The sequence below is a fragment of the Frankliniella occidentalis genome, unplaced genomic scaffold (assembly GCF_000697945.3).
Source record: "Frankliniella occidentalis isolate FOCC.00 unplaced genomic scaffold, Focc_3.1 Scaffold13, whole genome shotgun sequence".
In the NCBI taxonomy this organism is placed as follows: Eukaryota; Metazoa; Arthropoda; class Insecta; order Thysanoptera; family Thripidae; genus Frankliniella; species Frankliniella occidentalis.
This window is the reverse complement of record NW_026267143.1, coordinates 338321-344931: the sequence shown is the minus strand read 5'-3', so window position 1 is coordinate 344931 and position 6611 is coordinate 338321. Positions and strand designations below refer to the sequence as shown.

Sequence of the window (6611 nt, the reverse complement as noted above, 5' to 3'; positions counted from 1 at the left end):
GGGGGGGAGGCTACAATTTATGCGTTCCTGCAGTTCACCTACAGAACATGTCTGCTACTGTCCCTTCCTATCCCCACTGCCCTCCCCCTACTTAATTTACCCTTTTTTTTAATGCCATATGAAGCATGATGCTCCCATTTCATTCCATTCCAATTATTTTTGAAGGTGAAATTCTATTGGATTGCCTCTGGCTGAAGTGAAATGAAATACCCTAATATTTAATTTAATTTCTAAATACATTTAAACTTCTCTCCTACGACAAGTATAACTTGTCGCTCTTTCATTCATTTTTATCAGATCTCTCTGAGGCATTTGAAAGATCACGAGTCGCTGAAGTATATTTAATTGAAAGTTCTATAATGTATCGTATCATGGAGTTTAATTTCAATGCTCCCACCATTTTATTGAATATCATTTAACATAATGTAACTCCAGACAAAGCTAATCAATTTAAGAAAATGGTATACCTTGTTCTGATTTTGATGGGCCTATCCTACCTGAGTTTGCGAAATTGGCTATAATATTGTTCGGTCTCTTGCAAGTCCATGGCCATTTGTATGATAATCGTTTTGACAAGTCCTATTGAAAGTTTAGGTGACTTCCGATCATTCTACAAGTACACACCATTACATTTTGTTAAAATAACAAAATTCAAAATTAGGATTTTTTTAGAAGTTAAAAATTAAAAGTGTAATACAAGATTTGGATTCCTCTTTCAAAATTAAAAAGGCAATGTCCTATGCTCAAAGCCGATCAGAGTCGAAATAGCAAAGTTATTGGTCCCCAAACTGACAAAAGTGCCAAAAACGACCAAAATCTCAATTTGATGGGGAATATCTCTCCCATTTTGATTCCAATCGTCTTGGAGCATAAAACATTTTCGTTTTCTTTTCTCAAGATGAACCCGTAACATAGGTTACCTTTTCACATTTTTCCCAAACTAGTAGCCCCCCTCCCCCTTCTTACGTACTTACGTACGTAAACCATTCGAAATATCACTTTCGTTTCTTCTCACCGGACACTCGCGAAACTTCGTTGGTCGAGTTCCGCAACTCTAAAACTTAAAATATCACACTCTGTCTGACAATCTGACATTTTGATCACTTGTCAGAGAGTAAGAAAGTCTCGAAGTGGCGCAGACACCGTTCGGGCATGCGGGGAGCAGGGGTGGCTCTCACTCAGGTTAGCCAACGTAACAACAAAAAGCCGCTGCTTTTCAAATTCAAAAGTTAAATATTTAAACTCAAACCTTTACGAACGAAAAGCTCCCACTTGTTTTTCCTTGAATTATAGATGTTTAATCAAACTCACATTCCGTCCATGGACAAGCCGTTTTCCAGAAAAAGAGGAACGTAAACACAGACAGACAGACAGACTCACGACGGAGACATCGCCTGACCCCTCATCGACTTGGACTGAGCTTCGCTCAGCGACAAGGAAGGGAGATCGGACAACGTTAATAGGAACCGATAGGACCTGTTGATAATCATTGTGATAGCAATTATGAAATTTATTCTGGCAACATTATCGTGACAATTTGTCCATGAGGCCTGAGCGGCAGCTCTTCTTCCAGTGCCGACCACTGCACAGCACGCTCTGAGTTCACTATGAGAAATAAACCGGTCAGGTGCGCCTGGACCATGCACGCGTTTGATACCGACAATAACCCAAATAAAATCCCCTTTCAAGTGATAATACGACTTGATGTAATTGCAAAATCCAACCCAAATCACTATTTTGATCGCACGATTACTCACAATAGACTCGGACCGTGCTCCGCCCTAGCGGCCCGACCTGGAAGGAGCGCTACCGCTCAGGCCTCAATGACAATTTGTGTCGTTACAGTTATTCATACTCTAACTGCAGCTAGAGTGAACATGTTCACAAGAGTGTCGTATCAGTATTGTATTTTAACGAGAACTTCCCAAAAATAAATTATTGCTGAAACTTTTGTCATTGTAACATTGTTCTTTCATCATGTGTACTTGACAAGATTGTGTGTCATCAATGATTTTCTCGTGAAATGACGAGAATTTCTTACAGTGTGTGTGCAGCCTCAGCGGCCGCCGTGTCGTAGGTGTAAAACCTGTGCCCAAGTTCCTCATTGCGCACATAAACACTACGCACGCGTTCTGCACAGGATCTATTTTACCAAGGGGATCCCGCTCAACCTCCTCCGCTTTCCTTTCTCCTCAAAAGTCACTCGCTAATTCCTTCCGAAGGTGTCTCTCCAAACTGCCTTATGGGCGATAAAAGTTTATTAAAAGGGAGATGAGTCGAAGGGGGAAGGCTGGACCAAGAAAAGGTCTTAGGCGCTCAGGTCCCACGCTCCGGCTCGAGGCACGGCCGGCTCCTATCGAAGGTGATTAGATGGGTTTCATCGTCATCGTACACTGGTAAAACAATATATGCACACCAGCGTGTGCACGTTATGATTTGCAATATGCGCACACCACGCAAGTGTGCAACTTGAGTTAAACACCATGTAATGTTTAAAATCATAGCTTGCACACGTTGGTATGCAAATTGTGCTCACTTGTTTTGCCGGTTGTAGGTTTTCTTTAAAATGCTGTAAACGTATTGTCACCTATAAGCCGAAGCCATGTGCCCCCGACAGGGTTGCACTTCGGGGTGGTTCCACAAAAAATTTGCAAAGTGAAGGCATTTACATTTCTGACCGAACTGAGGGGTGTTACGTTATGGTGAGCACATGGCTGAAGACGCTTGCATACGCGCACACCTCGAAGGAATAATAAGACAACGTAACGCTTCTTCCGTGTCCAAAACTTCTGTTACTTAGGTACCGGGTGTGACTGTGAATACGCAGCAGTGGTGCGGGATTGCATACTCAATATGGACGCAGGGGCCATGGGCCCTTACGGGTGTAAAGAGTAGGTAAACCCGAAAACTGTTGCGTATTCACAGTTACACCTAGAACATACGGCAACCCAACAAAATTGGTCGTTGGTACTTTTTTTACTACATTTCCGTGAAAGTCATGTGATGCGTTTACGAACTGCCACTAAACCATCGTGTCGAGGTAATGGGCCCCTATCAGCATGCAGCCTGTCATTGATTTTACAGAATGACTGACAGTCGTAAACGGTCGCCCGACACGCCAATGAGTGGGAGTTCGAAGACAGAGAGGTGAGGGATTGGGGGGGGGGGGGGGGGGGGACGGAGCGGATAGAGAAGTATAGGAGGTCCTTTTTTTCCTATCCGGGACCAATTCAATCCGTGTGTTGTCTCTCTCTCTCTCCCTCTCTCTCTCTCTCTCTCTCTCTCTCTCTCTCTCTCTCTCTCTCCCTCTCTCCCTCTCTCTCTCTCTTCTCTCTCTCTCTCTCTTTCTCTCTCTCTCCCCCTCACTCCCTCTCTCTCTCCCTCTCTCTCTGTCCCCTCGTCTCATCCTGCGGGCTTAGTCCTCCAGTCCACAGCCGCGCCCCACTTACTCCCCTGCTCCCCTTCTCTCCCAACTCTGTCCCCCTCATCCCCTGTCTGACCACGCTCTTTGCTTTTCCTCTGACTTCTTTAGCGCCTCGAATGGGGAAGGTGGGGAGGGGTAAAGAGTAGGAGGGATTGGAGGAATGGCAGAGGAAGAAGCGGCAGGCCACAGAGATTAGCTCAATCCCTTCAAACGAAGCACTCAGTCAAAAAAGAGGATATCGAGTTTGGAAAGCAGCCCACGATGAGCTGTTTGGTTAGCGGCGTGGCTGCTACGGCTTTGGGTGCTGTTTGTTCGCGCGCAACAGTTACACAGGGGTGCTCTCAAAAGGGTAGTCGAAAAAGTCAAAAATCTCTCTGATTCCACTTCTCCTTGGCTTTAGAAATAAAAATAGAGACATCGACGTGTAAATTAGCGATCCTGAAGAAAAATTAATAAAAAATGATTCATTTCCACAGCTGCACCTTTATTCCCAAAACAATTACCGACCGACTGACCCGACTATTACCTGAGTGGGTACCCCCTCGGGAAGCGCGCCGCATCTTTGGTGCACTTCCGTAACTCTGTAAAAGCCATTCAGAAATTCCTTAGCATCCCTGAAACGGAGTTGATTGATTGAGACTCTTTGTTTCCAGTGTATGCAGGCACGTCAGGACGGGTACCAACATCATTTTTATTATTATTATTTAGCCCTCGCCGTATATAAATGTTGCGCGTTTACTCGACACACAGTTGGTGCGGGTACACCTGTCCACCGGGGAGGTGTAGCTTCCCCGCCCGCTCCTTCACCTGACACGGGAACTCCATTAGGCTCTATACGCATTCCGAGGGGCGGCGCGTCGGCACCGCGGGAAAGTATTGGTTGAGTATGCACTGCATGGCCCAGGCCGAGGGGGTGAGGGACTATCACTGATACCGCACGACGCGCCTGAAGGCTTCTCACGCAGCGAGGGAAAGGGAGGGGGCTTGAACAGAGAGGGGCGGGAAAAAAGTTTTCGTCCCGTCGCGTATAAAGAAGGAGTTTGAGCGCGCGGTGGGGACGACGCTTGGCGTTGGTGGCGGCCTGTGTCGGTGGGGCTTTGTCAGCAACCGTTTTATATAAGGTGGTGAAGGGAAAAAAGCCCCTTCCCCCTTGTAGCCCTCTCTTGTATTAGCGGATGGTGGATGTGGATGGAGTGGGGTACGAGAGGTAAAGACGGGGTCTGGAATGAGTTTGTTGAATCTAGTATATACCGTAGCTTCTTGGGGCTTCGCGGAAATGTTGTATCGAGCTTTTCCCAGAGCTTTTAACGGAAACAACTATCGACCCATAGAAACTAGATACGCCACGGTTTAACTAATCTAATCATGCAGGTACGGGAAGTTAGGGCTCCGATCCCGTGGCTCATACTTTCCAGAATGTGCTTGGCGTGTCGCTAGAAACAGGATTCACTATGTTGGTCGACCGTGCTTCATAGATTAAAAGCGGCCCGACTTTGTCACAACAATGCAAATGAAAAAGGGCTACAAAGTGTGTCTTCCGAAGCCTTGTGCGTGCCGAGGGGCTGAGGTCCTCTGATGGTTCTCGTGCGGTGACGATGTGGAGACACCACGCGACTCCACCGCGGGGCGTGCCGGAGAGCGGAGCAAGTCGTGCCGAGTAGGGGCGGAACAGACAATGCTGGGGATGAGCGGCCACTCCCGGGGGTCAAGGGGCCGGACCGCTGCAAAAGACGGTGCCGAACAAACAGCCACGCGCCACGCGCCTGGGGGTCCGACTCCATCCCTGACTCACCAGCTTTCACATTGCTAATTAGAAGAAGTCACAACATTCTTAAATGTGAGTTCAAAAACATCGCTCTGTGTTGAGACACGTAAACACACGGGAAAAAAAGTTAGGGTCAGACAACAGAACTTAGTTTGGACAGGAAGACGCCAGCCAGGCGGCTGAAGCAATGCTCCGTCGCGCCTTGCTTGCTGACTTTGGCAAGTTAATGTGGGAGAACCACTTCACGTAGCGGAAAAGCTCGATCACATATGAGGAGGTGGCACTATAACGAAGGTCCATTGCACGTAGAGTCTCGACCTGACATCTGGATCACTCGCAATGACAACTTCTTTCAAAGCGGAGCTGAGCGAAATTCGGCCAAGGCGCGTCGCGCGTCGGGTGTCGGGTCGCGCCCGGCTCGATTTGGCTTTGGAAGAGTAGTGTAGTGTGTGTGCGCGCGCGCGCGCGCGTGTGTGTGTGTGTGTGTTTGTGTGTAGGACCGGACAGAGCTCGCACTTGGTCTGTGCGTGCGTGTTAGAGTAAACTCAGCAAGTAAGGGCTGTCGGTGCTCACGGTTTAAAAGCCGGTGCTCGTACTTGTAGCTGAACTCGGAGCCTGGAGTTGAGAGAACTCGCCCACACCTGACTGGTACCTAGGGTGATTGGGTGGTCGGGGTTGAAGGGGGATAGTGTTGCGAAACCCAAGCTGCTGAGTGGGGGTGAAAGGGACTGTGGTTAAGTGGGGAGTGCCAGGCATATCCACAAAATATGGAGTGAGGATGGGGTGGGCGGGGCCGGCACCTTAAATTAGTACAGAACTACTGTGCCGTCGTGTATCTGGTTCTTCCCCTCCACTGGTATTGCCACACTGTTGCGCAGAGAGCGCCCGCCTCGCTCCGCCTCGCCTCGAACCACCCCTCCGCAGAGTCGGTCTAACGGCGTGTAACTATACCACGCTCACAGCTGCGGTTCGCCTGCAAACTTTATGGGCGCAATAGCTTACCGTACACAAGAAGGCCCAACAGCTTTATAAAATGTGGAATAGATTCGTGCGCATATGCCCCACCCCGTGGGTGGGTGTCGATCGATCTTCCCTCTGTTTTAAAATATTGTGCTAAGCGCCACTCCGTCGCCCACGTGACGCTGCACTGCGGCACTCAATGTAATGGAATATACATTCCGTTTATAGTATACTGTAACACGTGACTTTTACGTTGAGGTGAAAATGTGACCGATGCGTACGTTTGTAAAGAATGCACATTCGTTTCTTGCACTGTTACAAAAAACCACAGTAATAGGTACAGGAAACTATTGGTCATACACTTGCCTAACACGTCTGTGGTCAAACCGTACCTCCTACAGAGGAAGTACAGGATGCACCGTACCAAACCCGTACATCATACAGAATAGGTACAGGAGCACC

At 48.0% G+C, this 6611-nt stretch overlaps 1 protein-coding gene across 1 annotated transcript in view; it reads left to right on the top strand.

Moving 5' to 3' along the window:
- The window catches only part of LOC113209520 (probable G-protein coupled receptor No18), a 123381-nt gene that overhangs the window by 95026 nt on the left and 21744 nt on the right, over positions 1-6611 (top strand). The window lies entirely within an intron of this gene.